Genomic DNA, 27,022 nt, shown 5'->3' on the forward strand with positions numbered 1-27,022 from the left:
TTGGACGAAGAGACAGTGTTTTCTCACATAACAGAGGCAAATAGACTCAAGCTTTTGCCCCAAAATCTTCATTGACGACCAAAGGGAAAAAAAATAGAAGAACAGAGTAACAACGACGCCGGCTGAAATTAACAAACGATGACGTCCCACAATCACATCGTACTCCTTTTCCCTAAACGGCTCTCTTCACATCCCTATTTCCTAGATCCCATCGACGTCAATCTTCCTGTTGGAGGAGTATATCTAGCAACAACTGTGGCTATCGACTCGAAGCCCCACCACCCTGCAATATACACCCTCCAAAGTCATCTTCTTAGTTTGCCTGCAACACACTTGTCCATTATCAAAGATTTGTTTGTAAAAGTGAAAATCTAGGTTTGCTCAGTACACTCAATTTAATTTTTCTGATTTTCTTTTCTTTTCTTTTTGACAATTTTTCTGGTTTTCCTCAATTTTCTATTTGTTCAGAAAGTTTTTTTTTTTTTTTTTTTTTTTGAAAAAAAAAATGTGAATGAAATTTGTATGAATGTGAGGAAAATAGAAGGCAATGTGAACTAAGTTAGATTTCCTTTTATAGTCGAAGGCAATGTCACACTGGAGCTACTAGGAGAGGATCATCGTCTTTGTTGGCATCGGTCGATCACCGTCAATGGAGGAGCCTCTAGGGAAAATCCAATCGGGTTGGTATTTTGAGTGAGGAGAGGAGTGAGAACGAAGTAAGGAGAATAGAAAACATGACTGCCGTTAGTTTAATTTCCTTCCTTGTCTACGACATGGATGTGTTTTTGTGAACGTCTCGTTCATGGTGGATGGAGGGAATGTTGAGGAGGGTGTGAGTTGGGTGTGGGGTTTGAATTAGGGATGGCAATTTGAACCCGGCCCGACGGGGACCCGACCCCCCGACCCCGATTAGAATGGTTTTTCCCCGAAAAATACCCCCGTGGGGACGGGGATGGTATTCAAAATTAAATCCCCGATCAATTTCGGGCCGGGGACGGTGATAAGTTTTCCTTCCCCGGCCCCGGCCCGGCCCCGCCCCGCAATTTCCCCGAAACTTCCCCGTATGTGTATATATGTGCATATTATATTATATCTATCTATATAATATTATTATATGTACTTTAGGTTGCTGTGTAGGTTATATATAATATTATTATATGTGTTTTAGGTTGCTGTGTAGGTTATATGATATTATATTATATTGATATATCTATCATAATTCTCTCTCTTGTTTTCCCTCTCTCTCAGACTCTCATCGCTTGATTCGCTTCACTCACTCATCCCTCTCACTGCTCTGAAATTATCTCCTCTCTCTCACCTCGCTGTTGATCGCACCATCCATCTCCACCGTGATGTCTTCGACTTCGTCCTTTTTCTCAGCCGCCGGAGTTGCTCAACCACACAATCTAGATCCACCACCACCACCGGCCGTGAGATCAGATCTGATCCGTGTGTGCAAGACCCAGATCCACCACCACCACCGCCCTACCTCATCTCTCTTTCTGTGATTTGATCCGTGTTTTTTTGTTTTTAAGTTGATGATTTTTGTTGTTGATGATGATGAAACATAATAAAAAAAAAAATTTTACTGATTTAAGTTTTGTTCATCAAACATAATTTTTTTTTTTTAATTTGTTTTCATTACACACATATTTGTTGTTCTACATATTTGATTTGTTTCATTATACACAAATTTAATTTGTTTGCATTATACACATCTATTTTTAACCTTCATATTTAATCTGATTTACGCATATATGATGATGATGATGATGAACATTGTTGTTGTTGATGAATATATAAGATCTGTTGTTTTTTTTTTTTTTTTTTTCGACCGGGGAATTTTCGGGGTCGGGGAAACCCGATCCCCGTTGGGGGACGGGGACGGGGGCGAAGATAAGCTCCCCGTCGGGGATCGGGGCCGGGGACGGGGAAATTTCTACCATCGGGGATCGGGGACGGGGAGTATGATCCCCGGCCCCGCCCCGGCCCGTTGCCATTCCTAGTTTGAATAGATGAGAGAGAGAGAGAGAGAGAGAGAGAGAGAGAGAGAGAGAAAAGAGAAGACCAAAGAGAGAAGAAAATCCTGCGTTGCATTCGAGCCTCAACATTTCAAGGCCCCAAGCATTAATGTATAATTATATTACTACTGTCTACGCAACTATAATAAATCAAAATTTTAAAAACAAAAATTTAAGAATGAAATAACTTTCTTATAGATAATATTTTAATTACCAAAAGTATTATTGTTATACTTTTAGTAACAAAATTGAACATTTAGTATTGAATTACATCCTTTTGAGATCAAAATTTAAGCAAGTGTACTTTGTATTCCGCTGGAATTGGCAGACGAAGGTTGTAGTTTGAAAGAAATTCATCCTAAAGTGCCAATGGAAGTCTTGACCATTGCCCAGATAATGATATCCAAGATCGAAGCATGTATTTTGAAAGAAATTCATCCTAAAGTGCCAATGGAAGTCTTGACCATTGCCCAGATAATGATATCCAAGATCGTCGTCACTTGATTGGCATTGAAGCAACAATTGGGTGGGATTGTCTGGGACTGCACTGATGATATGAATCCGAAATAGTGTGAAATCTGCAAGAACATGATTTGAGCAAAGAAAGTAAAAGGCCAAGATGATGGTTGGAAGAAGGGCATGGTTCATCATCATATGCCTCATTCTACAACTTGAAAGAAGTGTTTTGAGTTGGTGTTCTTGTTGCCATTTTGCCTAAATGTGTATTGTGTATAAATGGTACTTGTCTGCCTATGGACTAAACGTGTTTCTATTCACTATGTGACATGAATTAAACGTATTTTTATCTCAGACAGAATCTATCCATAAAATGCTATCGAATAGCCTTGTTTCATGATGTACCAAATAAACTAACCGTTAGAAGATAAATATTTAGAAACAAATAATTCACGGAAACTAGCCTTTATGATATTAAATTCAAAAACTAACTGTTGAGTGGATAACATATTATGTCTGAACGTCATGCTAACATTCAGCTATATCGTGTAACAAAATATTGAACAATAAGGTAAATAAATAAACAAAACTTAAAAGGCTACATTTGCTTCTCAAAATCAATTTTTGGCAACACATTAACATTTTCAAACGACCCAAACAAACAACATATTGATGATTACATCCTGTCATTGGCATGCTTGCATCAATAGGAACAAAATTCAAATTATTCGGAAATATTAGAGACAGATGCACCTTCAAACCATATTTCCATATTTCACATGCCTTCAATGCACTATGATATTCACTGGACAAGTGTCTTATACATTCAAAATTCAAATTCAAATTCAAATTCTATGTTTAGCCCACAAACCATAGGGAGTTTATGTGCTTATTTCCATAAAGTGAAATTCGCCCATTTTGTTTAATTTTTGAATCATGCATATCAAGCTAACATGTTACTAGTGTGTGCATACATAAAGGGAGAGGCATAAACATGTATTGAAATTTTTGGATGACTTATAACATATATAGACAATCTAATAAAACACACAAAGAGCAACTAATTTAAGGACTGAATAAAAAGATGCATTGAAATCAAACATGGAGCTTTTGGATTTTTCTTTTGCAAACTAGGACAAAGGCACAGGCCTTCTAAATAAAACTTCTTTGTAGCACTCACATATTCAAAACAAGCGTAATCCATACTTCAATAGCATCAACAGAAGCCCAAATGAGAGCAGAAAAACACTTGAAGCCTCCTTTGTCGAATCCATCGAAATATTGTCATCTTTAGACTCATTGATATGGTTACTACGCAATGGGTCGTGGACTTCCAATTTTGCAGTCTCCATCTCAGCTTTTATTAAGCAGCCCATTTTTTGTTCATGCAATTCTTGATTCATCAGTGACACGTACTGATTTATCGTTCAAAATCAAGATAGCTGGCGGGCTCTCCCTTAAGTAGAATCTATTGTTGAAATGCTATGAACAACGATCATTCCCTTGTGGCATACCAAATATACTCTCATTGATTCATCTAAATTTGGAAAGGTCTAATTTTTGATATAATGTAATAGGTCCATGTGGTTCATTATTTATTTATTTATTGAATAAAAAGGCCTAAAATAAAATAAAACAAAACAAAAGGGTCCATACTCTGTATATTTCTTTTAAGTCTAATTTATATATGTAAATCAAAACAAAAAACACAGAATATGCAGCGGATTAAAATGATCAGATCATACCTTCTTGATGATAGAACCTTCTTGGATAAATCACGTGCTTCCAGGAAACTTCTTGATGAACCAACCCAGCAGTGGAGTGATATCACAGATTGAATATCACCCACACTAACCACAGTGTCAAAGACTTGATCGTTGTATTTTTGGGAGAGAGTCAGTGTATGGGTTGAAACAGACTCAACGTTGTTTTTCTCTTAGATTACCCATAACCATATAACAAATATTTAATATATTATAATATCTATCCATATCAGTTAAGATACAGATAATATCTAATATATATTATATCTATCTATATCAGTTCAAACTGATAACGTCTGTTTCAAGAGTGGTTATCCTAAATAGGTTTGATTTCAAAATCAAAACCTATTTGGATAAGGATTCAAAATCAAATTTAATGGTCATGCCACATGGGCGCCCATTACTAACATCTCCCACTCGCACATGAGTTGGCATGACACTGCCACATCTCTATCTCAATCTCCCCAAAAACGAACAATCTCATACTAGCCAATGCACCGTGCGACCGCTGAGAACACCTGCATGTGGGAGCTCTATACTAGAAACTCAAAATGAGCCAGCATAGAGACATCAACCCAAAAAAGAAAAGAAATAGTGTCTCATATACCCCAGACCCATCTAATTACACTGGTCCAAAAAACATCTCTAATCCCTCAAAAAGAGCATGTTTGACCCTCTCAATTCTTGCAATATATTCACACTCAATTCGTCTCTCATACAGAGCGATATGAGTTGCCGGCAGTGAATATACAACAGTGGTGTAATACTAGATGATCTTCCCTTTGCACTCATGCCATTTAGTTTAGAATTGACCGCTTTCCCAGTGATGTCCCTTAAGGCCGAATCATGCATGACCGCAGGCAACATACCAAAGTAGCAGAACATCAACCCCTTACCTTATGACATAGTCAAAAGTCACAAAAGGGTACATAAATGAAAGTCATATCAATAATGACACGTAAGACTCACACGGTGAGGAAGCAGGGATCCATTCTCTCACCTCATTACTCGGTCGCCAAGCACATATAGTATGAATACATGCTACGGTGGAGTAACTCTTCCATAAAGAGTGACGTCATACTCGATACACCGTACAGATATTAGTCTAGTCGCTTTCTAGCGTCTAACCCGAATTCTCTATTTGCTCGCCTTCTAGGCGCCAAATGAGATCTCGCATCTGGCTAATCATAACAGGCACAACATGGAAAGTGGGTACTAACATCCATGTTTGGTCCTTAACACGACCTCATCTTGGTTATAACCAAGGCCACATACATAGTGGATGATTTAAGCCTCTCTTGGCTCCAAATAAAAATAAACCACCAGTCTCATCCTTGCTCGCTCCCAAGCGCCAAGGGCGATTGCTCGTGTGAGTGAGCCAATCTTGCCTGCTGACATCATCATTTGCTAATCATTATGACACAAACCATAATAGTGTCAACATCCCATCATCTCAAAATAAGTGATCGATTTTAAAAAAAAATTGACCACAGCTTGCGCAATTATGGATTTCAAACATAAGCCTTATCAGCACCTCTTGCGATAAGTATACACAACGGAATCCACCATGTGCGCCTCACATGAAATGATTTAAGATCACTACCTCTTGCGCAATAACCTCTCTAAAGATATTTTTGGTGACCAATTTGCGTTTATTCTTAATGCGCCCAACTAGCGCAGATGCGCCCAACTAGCGCATTGAATTTTACAAGGAGCAAATTAAAATGCTTCTAATATAGCATTTTATCCACAGTCTAATGAGCAAGGTCAATGTCTAAACAACTCAGTTGACCATTTACCAAAGATAACACTTATCATGCCGAATACGCCCACATAGCGTACTTTAGGCTCCCATTACAAAGAAAATCAAGGAATATAGGTCCTCCCAAAGACAATCCGAGGATTCACTCAATAGCTAAGGCTCTGGCTTTTACCGATAGGTAAGTCAATGGATTTGCAATTTTGCATCTAGAATCATTCTAGGATATTCTCTATGTAAGTCATCGAAGACAAACCGAGAATTTTCCTAAAACAATCCCTAAGGATCGTACATCCGAGCATATAAATTACATCACCCATGTCCATCATATCTAAAATAGAGGACTGCCCACCCTAGATGGCGACTACCTTATAAATTCCTGGCTCATAATGACTAAGTAAGGAAAAACTTCTTTTGGACCATTGATCATGCCTCAGTGGTCTTCATCGATCATCGTTGCCCTATCATGGCTTGACGAAATCTAAGAACCACTGTTTGGATAACTGTTTTAGGCTGTAAAAGATTTATTGGAACCAGCAACCTTTTTGCGCTCCTAACTTTTCACCATAAAAGCAGAAGGTAAATCCTTACGGATCTACTTATCCAATTCTCTAATGAAAAAACGGGTCACAATGTCCACAAATCAATGTTCCGAACTTATGTCAATCATAGCCTAAGTCAAAATAACCTCACTCCCCAGGAGGAAGTCTTCTCATGGTCAACACTTTCCTCAATGGTGCGACCATTCGGTATCTAGCGAGCCTTATGCCTCAACAATGACTATCCAAATTACGCATAACTTTATAACAGTTTTGCGTCATAATGGAAAGTCAACCAAATTATAAAAATGGTTAATCCTCAAAGACTTTGTCTTAAACTGCGCAACATTGATCCACTTTCTAAAAACAGGGGACTAGAGCCTTTGGCATTATCCTAGGCTCTTTATCATCTTGCGGAGCAATCATGAATGTTTCCCTCTCAATCACCCAGTGATGACGTGGAAAATTTTCACATTTGCTACCATGCAACTAAGAATGTAGAGTATTCTGCTCTATTGGAGTAATCCATTAGTAGACACATCGCTCCCACTGTCCCTAGGATATTGGAAATTTCTTTCCATTCTCAACTAGGCTACATAGAGCGCTATGCTTGGAATTCTCCATCTTATAGAGTTCCGAAAACTCTATTCACGTCACCTTTACTAATAAAACTTTATGTGACTTAGTTACACTACCACAAAGCTGCTTACCTATATGCACATGACCCGGAGGGTTTGCATGACCGCATACAATAATGCGCCACACGACCCTTTGTGTTTACAAGACAGCATACAATAATGCGCTATAGAACCCTAGGTCTTAACTTCGCAATCTTATGAGAAGTAGAATAAAGATAAGCTGCTTAATGGTTACAGATCGCCCATAGATGGCTCTCTGCTAACCCATTACTCAAAAATGGAGTGTAAAATCTGATATGGAGGGCACTTAGTTAGGGATATAGGCAACAAACTAGTGCAATTCCCAATTGGGAAACATTTTGCGCCATTATCTACCTAACATTAACAATATTTAATTCCTTATCTCTACTACACCAGTGTGTTGTTGAGTACTAGGAATAATCAATGTTCTAAGCATCCATCTCTCTTCATAGAGTTTTTCTGAAAAAATAACTCAAATAGATACTCGCCACCTTGGTCAAAACTAAAAGCACAAAAAACTCTTATCTAATTGATCTCGACCTCATATGTGCAATGTCAAAAATCATCTCAAAACTTTTGACTTATGGGAGATCAAATAGTCTTGACTCAGATGCGTATCGTAATCTATAAATGTGTCGAGATTGAGGCTTAGCTATTGTACCCTCACACATATCTAGTCACAAAATATCATAGTGGACTAAATGCGCCAAAACAAATGACCTTCTGCGGCTTTCCTACTTACTTGTGCGCACCCATTGCGAACAAAGTTACACATTCACATGAGAGCAGGATGTCATAAGCGAGTGGGCCCGAGAAGGCCTACTCAAACCATCGTGTCATCATCTCATTAATGTGATTAAGTATAATAAGCCACTGGTTCATGACCAATGTCATAAACTAATTCCAATCATCTTAATGTGTGAGTTCTCGAAGACAAGTTTTAAAGGTTTAGGCCCAACTAGGTAATGACTCACGACTAAGTCATATTCACTAGATCATAAAAAGGATGTCATGGAGATATCAACTGCGCCTAAGTCGCAAATTTAACTAGTAAGTGCTAATCCCCTGCACCTTCAAGTCAATTTTATTCTCCATACACTTTAATACATCTAGTTGAAAGATGACGATACTCCTGTTGCCATCTCTATTTCTCGCTTCATAGTTACTTGCAATTAATTCTACTATCCACAAGAAGGAGAGAATAAGCTATCAACTATGATAGCTCCTGAAGTAACTTAAGCGCGAATTAGGCTAAAGAGTCTAATTCAACACAATGCTCTTACAAGCGATGCGTTAAATTCTTAGAGTCATAACAACCTTGTCTGCCTTAACCTTTTCATTACTATGCTGCAACGTTTGCGCTTAGTGGTAAATGTTATTCAAAACGTTAGCCTAGTAAAGGAATCACACAAAGAAGCACCTCATCCATGTTTCACACTCAAGTGTGGAAACAGCAAGTGTCCACACTTAGACAAGTTGGCAATGCTAATAGATTTTGCAGCCACTAAGCGCTAATCTTTTCACTCAGTGTTAATAGATTTTGCAGCTTCTAAGCGCTAATCTTTTAACTTCACGTGATATTTCAACGCACACTATTATAGTGCATGAAATTTCGCTCAATCCACTCCCAATAATTGGGTAGAGAGCAAAACACTGCTCGTACTGGCTACTCGTCTTACACTTAATGACTAATTTATTTAAGCTCGCATTTCTTGGATGACGTGACTCTTGAATGTTACTTCATCCAATGATGTAACATTATTTACAAGTCAAATTACAAAGTCAATCCGCGCAGCTCATTAGTCAAGATCATATACAGATCTATTGAGGGCTTACTAATTTCATAACTCCAAAACTCGCCAACCAAAACTATGTAGCGTGCCGCTAACTATAGCGCACACATTAGTTTTTATTGTGCCAAACAAGGCAACAAAAACACGGCGACTTTGAGTCATGTTTCCTTACTTTGGCTCAATTAAGGTTTGACCTAAAGTCTCCAAGACTTTTTCTCATCTAAAGAATGGGATTAGTTTGTTCACATTTGAACATCTCTACTAAGTCTAGGTCAACCAAATTAACTTCCATAAGCTAAATCAATTTAGAGAGAAATTCGCATTGGGATTAATTTGATTAGCATAATATAATTTTGCCGCAAAAATCTAAATTAAATAGTGACAATATTACACAAGTCGCAAGATCAAAAATCCGCTATGCTCGTAATCATCTCTTGCGCCACAAGTGACAATTATCCAAAATTTAGTTTAATTTATGCGCAAAATATTGGTTTTCGGGAGTTAATCTACAAAGATTTCTCTCAACCGAATAACCTCCCACTGACTATGGCATATACAAAGCATGATAAATTCCATACAATAGCATTTTAATGTAAATCTACAAATAACTCATGCTATATTTATTTAATAATGGAATTCTAATAAATAAATAAATAATCATGCTCTTCTAATTACAACATATTACAAACCCAAAAAAAATATGCTGTATTCAATATTTAAATTATGCCATAACAGAAAGTACATCATCCTGAAATTTTCTGGAATTTTCTGGTATTTTCTGGAATTTTAAATAACTAATTAAACACACATAAAATTAGAAATAAAAAATCCAGAAACTAGTAAACAGAAACAATATTCAGATTATGCCATAATTAAAATGTACATTGTTCTGAAATATTCTGAAATTTTTCTGAAATATTCTGGAATTTTAAATGACTAATAAATACACATAAAATTAGAAATAAAAAATCCAGAAACTGATAAAATGAGACAATATTACCAGTAGATATTAAAACATTTCAGAAGTCCACAATAAAAATTTCAACCCCAGAAAATTAATCATGCAACACCAGATGCATTTTAAAGCAAAAAAAAATGCATTATTAACACAGGAAAAATATTACATATTTTTGTAAAATTTTCAAAATTTTACATAATATAGAAAAATTAATTCTGAGTCTAAGGGTACCAACTATGCTTAAAACAAAGCTATAACGAATAAATTATGGCCAATTAACGCAATTCAGAATTAAAAAACAAACAAACAGAGCCTTAGAGCCAAGCCAGCGCGGAAAAACGGCTCGGCTCGGCTCGGCGCCGCTCAGCGCAAGTCGGCTCAAGGATCGGCTCGGCGCGCGGCTCAGCCTCGGCTCGGCGCGCGGCTCCAGCACGCGGCGCGCGTGCGGGCGCGGATGGCGCGCGTGCGTGGACAGCACCGCCGACGCGCGCGTGATAGCGCGTGCAGGCGCGTCAGCATGGCATCCGGCGCGTGTAGGCGCGTGGAAGCGCGTGGGCGCGCGTGTCTTCGGCGTGGTGGCGCGTGAAAGCCACGCGCCGCCTTCCAGTGTGCTGACTGTTCCGATTTTTGTACTGCCGGACTCCTTTTTCCAAAATAAAATCATTTATGCTCTTAAAAATGACATTAATGATCATAAAAATAAAATATTTTGGATCTCCACATCTTTTATAAATATACACATGATAAAAGAAAGCACGAAAATATCCATTATTGGCTCTGATACCAATGTAAATCAAAACAAAAAACACAGAATATGCAGCGGATTAAAATGATCAGATCATACCTTCTTGATGATAGAACCTTCTTGGATAAATCACGTGCTTCCAGGAAACTTCTTGATGAACCAACCCAGCAGTGGAGTGATATCACAGATTGAATATCACCCACACTAACCACAGTGTCAAAGACTTGATCGTTGTGTTTTTGGGAGAGAGTCAGTGTATGGGTTGAAACAGACTCAACGTTGTTTTTCTCTTAGATTACCCATAACCATATAACAAATATTTAATATATTATAATATCTATCCATATCAGTTAAGATACAGATAATATCTAATATATATTATATCTATCTATATCAGTTCAAACTGATAACGTCTGTTTCAAGAGTGGTTATCCTAAATAGGTTTGATTTCAAAATCAAAACCTATTTGGATAAGGATTCAAAATCAAATTTAATGGTCATGCCACATGGGCGCCCATTACTAACAATATACTCTGTATATTTATTTTAAAGCAAAGCTAGGAACACATAAATAGACACATATCTCACAAAGAACGAATTCAAGTAACCATAAAAGGAAAGACCTTCCTTCTATTTGCAAGGAACCATGAACTTCACTAATGCAATTGTTCGAAGCTATCTAAGCCAATAACCTGACAAACCCAAAAAGAGAAACAAGAAAATAATTAAAACCCAATTAAATATATTATCACATACAGACACCCAATTAAATATACTAGGTAGTCAATGCACTCATAATTAATATAGGGTCTTGTTAGAGTAATTCTATTCAAGGATTTCAAAAATCTCTGTTTTTTTATTATAATAGTATTAATTATAATTATTTCTAAATGATAGAGGTTGACCCCCTCTAAATATTTTTTTCAAATTTTAAGTGGTCATCCTCTCTTGATTTAAGCAGTTGCTTTTCTATACCTATAAAACATTGGATTAAAGTATAAAATAAAATAAAAAATTAGACAAAATATAATAAAATTTATAATTTATAATAATTTGTTATAACTACCATTGATAATAAACCCTATTTGTAGATATTAAAAAAAATGCTTATTTATATATATTTTTTTCTTATTTTTGCTTTTTATATGTCGATAGAAAATTGATATTGCAATCCATACTTTTCACTTAAAATTTTTGCCAGTATGCATATTTTCACCCCTATGTGAAAATTCTCAGTCCGTTCATGTTTCTATTAACCCAGAATATGGAACGCATAACTGTTCACAGAGGCATGTTGTTGTGTTTTTACTCTGTAGTATGTGAAAATTCTCAGTCCGTCCCTGATTCTATTAAACGTGTTTCTATTTACTCTGTAATATGGATTAAATGTGTTTCTATTTACTCTGTAATAAATCAGTAAACTGTATTGGGGAATTTGGTCAAACCCCCTCATAATAAAATTGTAATGCATCAAGAATAAGCATAAAAAATTTTCCTTAAAAAGTCCAACAGATACCACTATTACCAAAATATACTTGGTGAGTAATTTAATATTATAAACTTTAAAATAGTATAACTTTTGATATAAATGTCGGTTTTTAATAAAATTGATATTTTTAGAATCCTCTAATCAAGATCTATCAAACACGATCCATGTCGACTATGAAATTATTAAAACATAAAAATACCATCAAAATTGACGTAAACAGTAACATGTTACTCTGTTTGACAATAACATGTTACTTTGTCTTACAATAACATTTTACTGTTACAAAAAACAGAGTACATACTAGATGAATCAACAAAAAATACACATACACAATATTTTTAAGTTTGTATAAAATAAAATAAATGTGTTCCTCGTCGAAAAAGTTCTATGAGATATATATTTATATGCATGGGCAATTTTGTCCAAGAAAAAAAATTTTACTTTGTCCTTTCTCAATTATGCGCCTCCTCTTAGGGAGTTTATGAAGTAAAATAAATTGGGTTGTTCTTTTCACTAAATAAGGATCCAATAGAAGGGTTTTGACTAAATTTCCCATGAGTATTTAAATAGATGAGTAATTCTATAGACCTACACATTTATATCCACAAGTTCATCCACAATGACTTGACATGAGAGTTTGGCCCCCCATTATTAAGTGTAACAAATCAAAAGTTGACACATATATCCTGCCACATCATTGTGAGTACTTTTTGAGGGTTTCAAGCATTTTCCTAAATAGATGATCAACAAGTTAACCCATTCATTATACATTTTTGTACGTTTTTTCATAATTAAAAAAAATTTAAAATAACATATTTAAAAAGACAATTCTTAAAAGAAGCTTTAGTTTACCAATTTTTTTTTTATTCAAATAAGTCTAATTTGTATACTCTGTATATTTATTTTAAAGCAGTGCTAGGAACACAAATAGACACACATATCTCACAAAGAATGAATTCCACATGTGAGTCTGATCAGAATGCTACAACACAGTATAAAATTTGTGTCAAAATAGTGATTTATAAAATGATGATGGTCAAGTAACCATAAAAGGAACGACCTTCCTTCTATTTGCATGGAACCATGAACTTCACAAATGCAATTGTTTAAAGCAATCTAAGCCAATAATCTGACAAACCCAAGAAGAGAAACTAGAAAATAATTAAAACCCAGTTAAATATATTATCAAATACAAAAACCCACCACACCCCAGAAATTTTACAATTTTTGATCATTTTTTTGAATTATAATTCATTACTTTTACAATTTTCAATATCTAGTAATTTGAAAAAATATGTATTATTTGTCTATAATAGTCGTCTAAAAATTTACCGTGCTTGTTCTGTAAATTTTAAAAAAAAGCTCTTACTATACAAGTTACCAAATTCATTCATCTCCAATATGTCATCTATAAATTAAAAAAAAAAAAAAAAAAAAAAAAAAAAAAAAAAACAAGAAGAAGAACAAAAAAAAAAAATAATAATTAAGGTGACCATTCATTAAATATGTTAACATGCAACCTAGAAGAGAAAAAATGAAAATTTCGAAGTAAATTTCAAACCAAAATTTACCGTGCTCGTTCCGTAAATTTTTACAACTTACATTAGTTCTTCCCAAGGTGTTCATGTTTCCCAAGACTTTTAAGGACTATTTCAAGATTTTACTCCCTAACGGCCTATTTTCAAACCTAAATGTTTTCCAACCAAGAGTCCTATGATTGTTTTGTAAGTTTTCACAACTTATGTTGATCTCTCCCAAGGTGTTCATGATAATTTCTAGACCTTTTCGTGCCTATCTAACTATTTTTCCCCTCAATGGTTTATTTTCATGCCTAAGTGTTGGAAATTTACAAATTTCAAAGTAGTTTTTAAATTGAGTGTCTCGTGCTTATTCTATAAGTTTTCACAATTTACATTGGCACCTCTCGAGATGTTCATGATGTTTCCCAGGCCTTGTGTAGACACCCCATTTTTGACCGACCTTAAGACTCAGACGTCACCAATTGAGCGCTTGGTGATGTTGCATAATGTGCTCGTTCAGAAGTTCCAGAATCGCGGCCGTGAGCCCTGCCTCCGGACTTCCGAACCCTCTTCTGTGCCTTGTCTCGGTTTGCGAACCAGACTCGGTTTTCTCTGTTTCTTTTCCTGAGGGGAGGGAGAGGTCCCGTAGACCATCTCTCAATGTCCGTAGGCTACATTTGGTGGCCGTAGGCCATTTTGCCCATTTCGGAGTCCGGTTCCCGATTTTCGGAGCCGTCAGGCCGTGTGCCTCGGTTCGGGACCGCCTAACCACCTCCGTTTGCTCTGATTTTCGGCATACTTCCTATTTGCTCCCTGTTGAGGGACACTGGGGGTTGAGAAACCCACTTCGAGGTCGAATGCCATTTTCGATGCTTAACAGCCCATTTTCGGGACCCCGAACTGCGTGTTTTGGCCCCCGAACATTCGTTTTGCATCGGTTTTCGTTTATTTTTGGCAGGTACCTCTGTTTTATCACCAGGAAGGTCACTGGAGGGTGGGAGGCTAGTAATTGTTGCAGCAACCAGTTATCTCTCCTCCGGAGCCTCCCGGCGCCCGTTTTTCCAACTTCCGGGCTAATGTTGAACACCCTAGGGGTAGTGTTGCCAACTTTCAACCACATAACTGTGATCTACACACCTTGGAGGACCCAAAAAAGTCATGGCCGGCCATTAATTGTTATTTCCATTTTTGCCCCTCCTCTTCCGGGCCAATGTTGAACACCTTGGGCCCACTTTCTTGAACTTTGAACCACATATCTGTGATGTACACACTTGGGAGGACCCTAAAAGTTTATGGCCGGCCATTAATTTTTCTTTCCATTTTTGCCCCTCCTCTTCAAATGCAATGTTGAACACCCTGGAGTCACTGTTGCCAACCCCAAACCACATATATGTGATCTACACACATGAGAGGACACCAAAAGTTGGTGGGAGACTAGTAATTTTGCCAAAAAGCCAACTTCTTTTTGGTCAAAAGTGTTTCAGCATGAATCCGGGAAGGAGAAAAAGTTGCGCGGCTTCACCGAAACGGGCGTAACTCTTTGCACAAGAGGAATTAAGATATGAGGCCACCACCATTGGAAAGCTTACTTCCGGGGCTTCATTTTACACTCAAGAATCTCCCAAGTCCAAGTCCAGGGGGGAGATATGTGGTTGGTTGAAGTCCGCTTGGACTGAATCTGCGCGGCTTCACGGAAAAGGGCATAACGTTTTCTACAGGAGGAATTTTAATGCAAGGTTTGCGCCATTGGAAAGCTAACTTCTGGGGCTTCATCCTAGGGGGTGACCGGCCATTTTTTCTGGCCGGCCGGCCATTTTTTTTCTTTGACCTAGCCGGCCGGCTATGTTAAGTGGCTGGCCGGCCATCTGCAGAAAAAGTAACTGGCCGGCCTGCTTCTTCAGGTTGAGTGCATTCCAGCTGTGCCTTGGTTTTCCCCCAAAGAATATCTACATCCGGGGCCCCTTTTGAAAGAAGAAAAAGGCTCATTTTTCACTAGACTTTTGAAGAGGCTCTTCTCTCTCTCTCTTAAATTTTGTTGACCTCCCAACTCAAGAAAGGGGTTACAAGGCTTTCTTGGAGGAGATACATACATAGCACCCCATTTCCTTCAAGTTTTGGGTTCCATTTCTTCATCATCTTCAAGCTCTACCACCACCCTTCCATTCCAGCAGCAAGGGGAAGAATTCCAGCAGCTTAGAGTCACCAAATCTGGTCCAAGAAGCAACAAAAGTGTTGGTCTTCAAAGGTAAGTCCAATTTCCCTCTTTTCTAGCTCATTCTTGCACCATCTCTAAGCCATCCATGCTTTTTGTTTCAAGCTCCGGCCCTAACTGAAAAGGGCCCTCTTTTGAGCTCATTGTCACTTTTTATTAAGGGCTCAACCCTGTTTGAGCCCTCCATATGCTACTTGCTTCAATACCCTTTGTAAATACCGTTTTCTTGCATGTTTAGTTAGCCTACCATGCTTTTGTTTTCGGCCATTTTACAGGCCTAGAGATAGTCTTATTTTGACCTATACTTCATGTTTTATTAAGGGTCTTTGGCTATTTGGTGATTATTTTGCATACCTCATGTTATAGCCACTTTTGAGCCTAATTTTGCATTGCATTTCTAGCATGTTTGTATTCTGTTTTGGCTGTTTTACAGTTCTGGAAATATGCATATTTTTGGTCCCTCTTCAATGTTGTAGAAGGGAATTTTTCAGTTTGAGCATTTCATATGCCACTTGCCTCTTTGGCTACCTTTTGGTTCGTTTTCTTGCATGTTTAGTTAGACTACCATGCTTTTGTTTTCGGCCATTTTACAGGCCTAGAGATAGTCTTATTTTGATCTATACTTCATGTTTCATTAACACTTTTTTTCTGTTTGGTGATTATTTTGTATACTTCATGTTATAGCACCTTTTGAGCTTTGTTTTGCATCACATTTTTAGCATATTTGTATACTGATTTTGAGGCTGCCATATACTGTAAATGTTCATATTTTTGGTCCATATTCAGTGTTGTAGAAGGAAATTTTTCAGTTTGGGTTTTTTTTATATCACTTGCTTCATTACCCCTTGAAAATACCGTATTCTTGCATACCATTTTTACCATATCTATACTTACTGTTTGGCCATGCTATAAACTGGAAAAGTGTTTATTTTGGGACTGTATAGCTTCTGTCTTTGCATTGCATGTCCATATTGTGCATGTTTGGCCTAGCTATAGGCCATTTCGGGACAATTTCATGCATTTGGTGTCATTTCGCTTCATTTCGGGACTGTTTTCCCCCATATTTTGTTGCTGAAATTCTGTTAGAATGATTGCCATCCATTTCATGTCATTACATCGCATTCTGCCATCGCCTCGGTTTGCGTGCCCGTGTGCACGCATTTCGAGGCACCTCATTTTTATCCGTCGGCATCCGATGAGAGTGTGGCTGAGGCTCACTCGTGTTGGTATAAGCCCATTTGTCATTTTCCATGTCATTTGCATTGCGTATGCATTGCCTCGGTTTGCGTGCCCGTGTGCACGCATTTCGAGGCACTTCATTTTCTGCCATCGGCATCTTATGTGAGTGCGGCTGAGGCTCTCTCATGTTAGTATAAGTCCATGTTGCATTTTTCATGAAATTTGCATCGCTTTCGCATCGCCTCGGTTTGTGTGCCAGTGTGCACGCATTTCGAGGCACTTCATTTTTATCCGACGGCATCCCATGTGAGTGTGGCTGAGGCTCACTCATGTTGGTATAAGCCCATTTGTCATTCCCATATCATCGCCTCGGTTTGCGTGTCCGCGTGCACGTACTTCGAGACACATATCATCGCCTCGGTTTGCGTGCCCGCGTGCACGTACTTCGAGACACATATCATCGCCTCGGTTTGCGTGCCCGCATGCACGTGCTTCGAGACACATATCATCGCCTCGGTTTGCGTGCCCGCGTGCACGTACTTCGAGACACATATCATTGCCTCGGTTTGCGTGCCCGCGTGCACGTACTTCGAGACATATATCATTGCCTCGGTTTGCGTGCCCGCGTGCATGTACTTCGAGACACATATCATCGCCTCGGTTTGCGTGCCCGCGTGCACGTACTTGGAGACACATATCATTTTCTCGGTTTGTGTGCCCGTGTTCACGCACTCCGAGGCATTTCATTTTCATAGCATTCTGCATTTTCTCGGTTTGCGTGCCCGCGTGCACGCATTTTGAGGCATCTCATTTCATAGCATTGTGTACGTTAGGATTGTATCTTAGTTGTATTTCGTGCATATCATGCATATTGCATCGTGTCCGGAATAGGAGTTAGCTCGGGCACGGGAAATGAGGTACATTTCGTACTCCGAGTGACGGAATGTGTCTCAATTCCCCAGTCACCGACACTCCGGATTATCCATGATGGAGTTAGGTTTTAGCTGTAGTTTCATGTGCATTCATCCTATATTGAGTTGTGCATTTCGACTCCTCGGCCATCATGCCTCGGTATGCGTGATTGGTGGCACGAGGATCGAGACATGCATATATTTGTGCAAATACATTGCTATGCCCCTTTCCTGCTCTCTGTTACAGCAAAACCAGGAATCAGCAACTTTTCGGGACTTGGCACGCTTTTCAAGAATAACAGGTGTAAACAGAGGCTAATTGGGGCATTCCGGTGGATTTCCGCGCAAGACAGTCCGGACATGCATCATCCACCAAAAGCAAGGCAGTCCCCGGCTTGCACGCCAGTTTATTTGCTTTCTAGTTAATTCATTAATTAATTAGAATTCTGTAATATTTTGGACTGTAATATTCTTTTATTTGGGGACTGTAATATTTGGACTGTATTATTTATTCGGACCCTCCGAGTGAGGGCACAACTGTAATAAGTGTGGGTGAGTGTGATGTATGTCTTCCAACCCCACGTCTTTCTCCCTTTTATTTATCCGCTTTTGATGGTTAGATTAAGGCATATTTCAATTAGCATACAGTATGACAGCATGTTTGCATCATTCATCTGTATTGCATGCATCGGGCTCGGCACATCATATTAACTGCATTGTACTTTCAATTCCAAGTTGAATACATGTTAGTTGTAGCATTTCGTATGCCATCTTAGAATAGCCGAGCCTACTATAGTTGCATTTTGCATGTGTTGCATTAGGCATTTCTGTACACTTAGGATCATGCATGATTTCTAATATAGTTTCTATTTTGGCTTGGAGTACTCGGTGAGTTTTATGCTTTAGCATCCTTGCATGCGTGTGAGTGAATGCCATGATAGCATGCTTACCATGAGGCTATGTGCTTATCTGATATATCTGCCTGAATGCCTGTGGGTGAAGGTTGGGTTATCTGAATTGGAATGAATCATCAAAATGTTTCAAACCTACCTGCGGGTAGCAAACCATTTTCAAAAACAAACATAAAATGTTTTGTTCCAATTCGGGCGACCCGGTCTATACTTATATGCTGTGAGCATCACATAGTAACCTAGGCTAATAACCGGAATAAGAACTCACAATGTTTTCAAAAATTGATATCATGGTTAGTAGAGGCCGGTCTATGACTGGGCGAGCGGGGGTGCTCACGAAGTGACCTTCCCCAATCGTACCCAAGTTCCCGAGCCGAGGCAACTTTGGTGATGACGGACACGTGGCCTTTTGGCACCGAGTCAGGGTTTCCTAAATTTCCCAAAATAAAATATTTAGGTGGCGACTCTGCATCTGGCAAAGCAGTCCATGTTTGGCACTTCTTTCAAAAATCAGTTTTCCTAAAACGATTTGCCGGATTTGGACTCTTTGGTTCAGATTTAGAACCGTGACAAACAAAGTCGAGTCCGAGCTGTGGCGAGGTCCCCCGCGGGCTTGTTACAGTTTCTGGCGACTCTGCTGGGGATTTAGAGAACTTGACTCGAACTCTTGATATCTGTTTTTGACTACATTTGTGTGTTTCTTTGCATTGCATTTGCATTGGTGCGCCTAGGACACCGTGTTTGCCATCTGCTATTCCTGAACGGTTTGCCGGAGGCTTGTCTTGTCAAGGCATGACCACAAGGCTGACCGGTTGTGGGCTCTGCCAGTATGGGAACACAAACCCCGGTTTCACCGGGGCACCCTCTTTGACCATTCGACCTAGTGCATATTCGGATCCATAGTGACCATTCCAAACTAGGACAGGTTGCTTACCCGTTTATAGGTTGTTTGAAACCGCTGTGTGCGTAGTGAAACCCTAGCTCCTGACAAAATAGGACAGGGAAACCCTACCCCAACATAGGGGTGTTTTAGCTCTCACTTATCTGTTATGTGCTTTAGAGTGCGTCTCTACAGGAATGCATGTATCAGTTGCAAGTCTGGGCATCAGGCCTGCGGGCATTACTATCAGTATTTGGGAGTCAGCTTTACCTGTGGGTATCAGACTCAGATTTGGGGCAGAATTTTGGGACAGAATTCAGTAGAGGGCACACTCATTCAACTATGCTCGTATCTGTTCAGATGGAATCAGGCTTAGATGCTGTCTGTTTTCTCTTTTGCAAGGTAGTCTAGGAACCATAGCTTCAGAAGGCTCCGATACTCCCCGAGGTTCATCGGACTTGTGCTGATAGACTTTGTCAGGTCAGAGATTCAGTTCAAAGGCAAATCAGTGTTCCTCCGCCAGAGACAGGGTAAAAAGGGCTGGTTGGGCACAAATCACCGGTTCAGCAGTTACCAGATCAGTGGCCCTTATCCACCCCACCAGTGAACAGTCAGGCTGAGGTCTCAGTTTCTACTGCCGGGATAAATACCAATCAGTCAGATGGAACAGCAGAACACGTCAGGGATGGAGGCCATGCTGCGCCAGATGCAAGAAAGTATGAAACTCATGCAGCAGGATGCTGCCCGTCAGGAGGAATTTGCCAAACAGCAGGCTGCGATCATGGCTCAGCAGGCCGATCTCATCATCAAGCTGCAACAGCAAAGCGATGCATCCACCTCACAACAAGTTCCTCCCCCAACAGGAGCTCCAACACCTGGGGAGACGCCAAATGTCCAGGAAGGTACGGGCATTCCGGCAGGGCCGGCTCCACCCCCAATTTTACCTCAACTATCCAAAACACCTACCAATCTACCAGACTCTCCCTCCGAGTTCGAGGTCGACCCCACAGCGTTGAAGTTGAGCAAACTCGAAAAGCTGTTCAAGAAATCCCAGGGGGTAAAGTCCATCCCGGGCATTGAGGACGAGTACACCGACGCGGCTGTAACTCTGCCGGACAGGTTCAAGATGCCTCACATTCACCGTTTTGATGGGTTAGGAGATCCCATGGTCCACCTGAGCTTGTTTTCAGATGTTTTGCGCCCGATGGGCTTGACAAGATTACAGAAGCTCTCCCTTTTTGGCAGGACCCTGTCGGGTATTGCAGTCACCTGGTATGCCAAATTGGAAGATTCGGTGAAACGAAGCTGGGAGGAGATGGCCGAGGCCTTCATCGCACAATATTCATACAATACCCAAATCGAGATTATGACCCGCGATCTTGAGACAATAAGGCAGGAGCCGAAGGAGAGCTTCTCAAAATTCGTGTCTCGGTGGAGAACGAAGGCCTCAATGATGACTCTAAGGCCTACTGATAAGGATCAAATCCGGATGATTGTGCGCAATCTCCAGCCTAAGCTAATGCAGAGAATGATTGTAATCCCCTTTCCCACTTTCTCAGACTTGCACGATATGGGGGTACAAATCGAAGATGCAATGAGGCAAGGTTTGTTTGACCAAGATAAGGAGCAACCCAGGAGGGCGTTTACCCGCAATTCGAATGCGACCACCAGTGGTGATGCAGCTACAAGATCTTCTGATGTGGGCATGGTGGCTACCACTGAATCAAAAACAGCTACCCCATTCACCGGTGCGTCCGGAAGTAGCTCACAAGCGGCCAAATATCCACCCCAAGCTAAGAAGGTTTTCACCCCACTTTATATGCCTTTGTCAAAGGCTCTTGGGGTTTTGATCAAGAAAGGGCATCTGAAGCCCCTGGAGCCGCAACCATTACCAAAGAACCTCCCTCTCTCGCACAATCCAGCCGACTACTGTGCCTTCCATCAGCGAGCCGGCCATGACACTGACATGTGCTTTCGCCTCCGCCACGAAATACAAGATCTGATCGACAACGGGATCATCCACGCGCCAAGTCCTGCAAAGTCTATCGGCACTTGATCAGTGAACTTGTGGGGGATAATGTGATACGATCGAGGGATGAACCACCTGCAGGCGGCACTTAGATTACTCTGGATGTGGCGTATGGCACGCACTGTTTTGAACATTTTGCAAATACTAGTTTTTGTGCTTTCTGACTTGGGTATTGAGTCAGTCTTGTCGTTTTGTTTTGGGTCTGTCTTGTTATATCGAGTCAGTCCTGTTGTATAGAAGTCGGGTGATTCCGGGGGATGTTACCTCGGGCGTCACCATTTTGTTTTATGCTTGTCTTTTCGTTTTGTTTTGAGTCTGTTTCTGCAGGGAGCTAGTAACACCAGCATATTTGATTGAAACAGCAGTGTTTTTTCATGCTTTGTGCTTGCTCCTGCTTTGTGCCAATTGTGCCAGAAAGATTTAAATGAAACAGCAGTAATTTTTGCACTTCTGTGTTCGCTGCTGCCGTGTGCTAGGTGTGATGGAATCTGAATGAAATGGCAGTGCATTCCACCTGCTCTCTTGTGCCCCAGAATCATTGCATCGACCTAAGTTTTTCAAAACTCTTTTTGAACATTGCAGTTAAAACGAAGAGGAAGGAATTCCTTGGGATTTGCAAAACTTTGATCATTTGAGAGAAAGAGAGGCATGCTAAGCCCTTAATGAATGAAATCATGCTTGTTAGCGTGAGTACTGAGAAGGACCCTGGCTTGATCCAGACTGGTTTCACACTACCTTCAGCGTGAGTGATTTGTCGCTTTCTTAAAAATTTTCAAAAACAAAATGTTTTGCGCGGTCTTGCGAAGACCTGTGTGGAATCACTCTTGAGATTGTGCAGCCTAGAATCGCTCTCAGCCTCGAGACTCAACCCCTTCGCTTCCAAACCTTGAACTTGAAATTAGAAGGTTCGACGGTCAACTACGATGTGAGGCCTGTGTGGCTAGATTTGAAGCAGCCCTCGAACAAGAGGCGCCAAAGTCAGATCAAGAAGATCAGATCTCATCAGAAGAAGCTTACAAAGCAAAACATCAGCCATTCCCCTGGATTCAGATGACTTCAGGATCTCAAAACCATTTGACATGGACAAAGCTACACTTTTACCCTTGAGAGGCTCGCTGGGCCGAAAATCCGGAAGGGCGACCCAGGCAAAAGTTAGAGCAAGAGAAAAATACAAAAAAGAAGCAATACAAAAAATGCAAAGAAAAGAACAAAAAAGTAAAATAAAATAAAAAAAAGGAAAAAGAAATGAAAAGAATTGAAAAGAAAAGAAGAACAAAGCTCGCAAGGTCGAAAACCCGCAACGGGCGCCTTGGCAAAAGTTAGAGCCTAAAAAGGAGAGGTTAATACCCGAGTGTACCTTAACCCCGAACTACGTGAGGCTTGATTCCCATCTTTGGGATACGTAGGCAACTTCATTCTGAAGTCCAGCCGTAAAACACTTCAAACTCAATCATATCCATGTAATGGTTCTGATAATCGTTGCCTTCTCTATATCCAAGAGTTCGGTTGCAATCATCGCTCTGAGGACTGACTACAATACACTACGGTGCCATTCAGACAAGGGGCAACTTTCCGTTGCCATTCAATGCACCGCGGTGTCATTCAAACAAGGGGCAACTTTCCGTTGCCATTCAATACACTACGGTGCTATCCAGACAAGGGGCAACTTTCCGTTGCCATTCAGAACGCCGCAGTGTCATTTCAAACAAAGGGGCAACATTCCGTTGCCATGCAGTGTCCTTCAGACAAGGGGCAATTTTCCATTGCCATGGATCCGAGGTTGCGCATCTCAAGAGTAGGTCCCATGCTCGTTGAGCAGTGGTCGTTTGCGAAAATAGTTTTTGAGAATTGTTACTGAGGTTGACTAATCTTCTCGAAAAGTATTCCATTTTCAAAACTGGACCATTTCTTGGACCCAAAAAAGGAAAACTCTCAGTGCTCACTGCCTAACTTGCATGATTTTAAATCAGAAAATTGAACAAGCATGTTAATCTAACTCTCATTTTGGTCAAAATTTTTTTTAGGAGAAAACTAAAACTAAAAAATGGTCAAAATGATGAACTACGGGCACAGTTGAGTCAGGCTTCTTGTCTTTTCCCCATTGCCAACATACTTGCCAGAAAGACCACTCTACCCGCCAAAAAAAAAAAAAAGGGGGATGACCGAAGTTAACAACAAAGGGCTGAAAGCTCTCTCATCCTCCAAGCAACGAGGTATCAAGCCGAGTGCGAAGCACGAATTGGAATGGATCGAGATGTTCCATTCCCTCATCCGGCGCATCGACAGATGTCACCGAAGGAAATAGCCGCGAGCTGATTATGTTGGGCGTGAGCCCGCAACTTCCTGTTCATCCATCAACCACCCAGGGGAGGGATGAAAAATGAGAGATTGAAGAATAGAGAGATGTACGATGAGAGGAAAAGTGAGAAAGGGGCTTTTTCAGAAAAAACAGAGCTTGAGGGCCGAGTGATGTGAGAACCACAAATAAGAAAGGGTGGGAAACACTACCCGGTGAAATAGGCTCCCTGTGCACATTTGAGTGTCGTGTCTTTTTGTTTTATCTCGATTCTTGTTTTGAGTCGTTTCAAGTGTTACCCGATGTGTCTAGGTTGTGTGCCTTTTATTTCCGTGTTGAGTTGTCTTGCTGTGTGCAGTCGTAGGCTCAATACCCGGTTAAGAACTCATTTCCCAATTTCCATAAATCTTTTTTGTGCCCAGAGTGCTGTGCCATTCTCCACATTTGTACAAAACAAGATTCATTCTTTCATAAAACCGCAGGGTTCAACCCAGGTCATGCAAGAACAGTAGAACTAGGACCTATTTGAAGCTATATGGGTTCCAGACTACAAAGCAAAAGCAAAAGAGGAAATGTCGAGCATCTGAGTTTGTTTCAACTTCAGTAAGTTCCGAGACTACATTCCGTGATGTATACCTCTTTAAGTCTTGCCAAAGCTCCGAAGTATGAGTGTGCCTCTACCTCAAGCTCAAGATCAAGCCTGCTTCATGCCAGAATGGAAATCGAAGTGCTCTCCCTGAGTACCATTCCCTGCCAGAGGCATCTTGGCTGTGTTCGCAATGAGTTCCTAGGAGACCAACTGCGACGGTGGAAACTAGAGTTCGAATGGCTGAGGCCTAGAACGTAAAGGTTCGGGATTTCCGAGACCAAAGTCTGGTTTAAATACCCAGAGGCATGCCCTCGGCTTGAAATCTGTATGGAAACCCCATAGGTTGAGATAGCGTGTATGCACCTCAATTCTGGATACTGAACCAACCTAGTCTGTCACCCCGTTGGAGAATAGGGAAAGTTGTGAACATAGCCAGGAAGGAAAGGTAGTAACTGCGGTTTGGAAGTACAAATCAAGAAAGTGCAAGAGGAACCCACTCTTTTCAGCTCAAAATGTTTCTGCGGAATTTTCAACTCATGACTTCGATGTGTAGCTCATCGTCGGTTGGTATGCACGAGGTGTATCCTTTTTGGAATGTATCATGACCCCTCCGAGAGGTAAATCGGAGGTTGCGTTTGGAAATTGGTCTACTTAAGGCTTGTATTCCCTTGTTCGGCATTTTGTTTCAAATATGCGTTGTCACGCACACTCCACTTGCATTGTTATGCATCCTTCCACCCGCATTGTTATGCACTTCTCATGCTTGCATTGTGATGCACGTTCCAATTGCATTATTATGCACCCACTTCACTAGCATGGTTATGCTCATTCGTTGCATTGTTATGCACATCTATCTAGCATTGTTATGCTCATTCATTGCATTGTTATGCACATCTATCTAGCATTGTTATGCTCATTCATTGCATTGTTATGCACATCTATCTAGCATTGTTATGCTTATTGCTTGTGTTGTTATGCACATCTTCTAGCATTGTTATGCTCATTACTTGCATTGTTATGTACACTTCACCTGCATCGTTATGCACCTTTTCACTTACAATTCTTATCTTTCCTCTCTTGCATGTGATATGCTGAGAGGTTTTTCTCTTGCGTGTGATACGCTGAGAAATTTACCTTTTCTCTCTTGCATGTGATATGCTGAGAGGTTTTCTCTTGCGTGTGATACGCTGAGAAATTTATCTTTCCTCTCTTGCATGTGATATGCTGAGAGGTTTTCTCTTGCGTGTGATACGCTGAGAAACTTATCTTTTCTCTCTCGCATGTGATATGCTGAGAGGTTTTCTCTTGCATGTGATATGCTGAGAGGTTTTCTCTTGCGTGTGATACGCTGAGAAATTTATCTTTTCTCTTTCGCATGTGATATGCTGAGAGGTTTTCTCTTGCATGTGATATGCTGAGATTTTTTCTCTTGCGTGTGATACGCTGAGAAATTTACCTTTTCTCTCTTGCATGTGATATGCTGAGAGGTTTTCTCTTGCGTGTGATACGCTGAGAAATTTATCTTTCCTCTCTTGCATGTGATATGCTGAGAGGTTTTCTCTTGCGTGTGATAAGCTGAGAAACTTACCTTTTCTCTCTTGCATGTGATATGCTGAGAGGTTTTCTCTTGCGTGTGATACGCTGAGAAACTTATCTTTTCTCTCTCGCATGTGATATGCTGAGAGGTTTTCTCTTGCATGTGATATGCTGAGAGGTTTTCTCTTGCGTGTGATATGCTGAGAAACTTACCTTTTCTCTCTTGCATGTGATATGCTGAGAGGTTTTCTCTTGCGTGTGATACGCTGAGAAACTTATCTTTTCTCTCTCGCATGTGATATGCTGAGAGGTTTTCTCTTGCATGTGATATGCTGAGAGGTTTTCTCTTGCGTGTGATACGCTGAGAAATTTATCTTTTCTCTCTCGTATGTGATATGCTGAGAGCTTTTCTCTTGCATGTGATATGCTGAGATGTTTTCTCTTGCGTGTGATACGCTGAGAAATTTATCTTTTCTCTCTTGCATGTGATATGCTGAGAGGTTTTCTCTTGTGTGTGATACGCTGAGAAATCTCCCTTTTCTCTCTTGCATGTGATATGCTGAGAGGTTTTCTCTTGCGTGTGATACGCTGAGGAATTTGCCTTTCTTCTCTTGCGTGTGATACGCTGAGAAGTTTACCTTTCCTCTCTTGCGTGTGATACGCTGAAAGGTTTACCTTCTTCCTCTCCTATGTGTGATACGCAGAGAGATGTTGTGTGTAAGGCTCTGGGTAGTCTCGGTAGTCGCTTTTAGCCTTCTCCGCGTGAGACGCAGTGAG

At 40.3% G+C, this 27,022-nt stretch overlaps 2 long non-coding RNA genes across 3 annotated transcripts in view; one reads left to right on the forward strand and one right to left on the reverse strand.

Annotated features, from left to right (window-relative positions):
* The first annotated feature begins 2,047 nt into the window (after nt 1–2,047).
* On the forward strand, nt 2,048–3,835 carry LOC145793025 (uncharacterized). The gene is made up of 2 exons (XR_014333535.1): nt 2,048–2,355; nt 2,437–3,835. It is a non-coding gene; the product is annotated as an uncharacterized LOC145793025 (long non-coding RNA).
* The window catches only part of LOC114266139 (uncharacterized), a 31,293-nt gene continuing 6,463 nt past the window's right edge, over nt 2,193–27,022 (reverse strand). Inside the window, exon 2 of one of the 2 annotated variants that reach the window (XR_003630549.2) lies at nt 2,193–2,599. This is a non-coding gene — a long non-coding RNA (uncharacterized LOC114266139). Of the gene's footprint in view, nt 2,600–11,326; nt 11,386–27,022 lie in introns of those variants that run through there. The other variant, XR_014333534.1, reaches the window with a different exon arrangement.

The sequence above is a fragment of the Camellia sinensis genome, chromosome 6 (assembly GCF_055761805.1).
Source record: "Camellia sinensis isolate YWXY chromosome 6, ASM5576180v1, whole genome shotgun sequence".
Classification (NCBI taxonomy): domain Eukaryota; kingdom Viridiplantae; phylum Streptophyta; class Magnoliopsida; order Ericales; family Theaceae; genus Camellia; species Camellia sinensis.